At 37.3% G+C, this 201-nt stretch overlaps 1 protein-coding gene across 1 annotated transcript in view; it reads left to right on the top strand.

The window, feature by feature from the left end:
* Positions 1-201, top strand: part of LOC119581956 (microfibril-associated glycoprotein 4-like) — a gene marked incomplete in the record, with an annotated part of 40,859 nt that overhangs the window by 1,382 nt on the left and 39,276 nt on the right.

Consider the following 201-nt stretch of genomic DNA (forward strand, 5'->3'; position numbering starts at 1 on the left):
CGAGCGCGCGCACAAATATACGTATATAATCGTACGAGGCAAAGCCCATACTGTCAGTTAGTAATCATTCTGCACACGTGATAACCAGAGCTGCATGTGCGTATTCCATGTCTTTACAGACAAAATGATACCGAGAACAGAAATAAACTCTGAAATTCTAATAATTAGATGTGTTCTAATTGAAATTGTGAACTTTTTTCA

The sequence above is a fragment of the Penaeus monodon genome, chromosome 15 (genome assembly GCF_015228065.2).
Source record: "Penaeus monodon isolate SGIC_2016 chromosome 15, NSTDA_Pmon_1, whole genome shotgun sequence".
Classification (NCBI taxonomy): Eukaryota; Metazoa; Arthropoda; class Malacostraca; order Decapoda; family Penaeidae; genus Penaeus; species Penaeus monodon.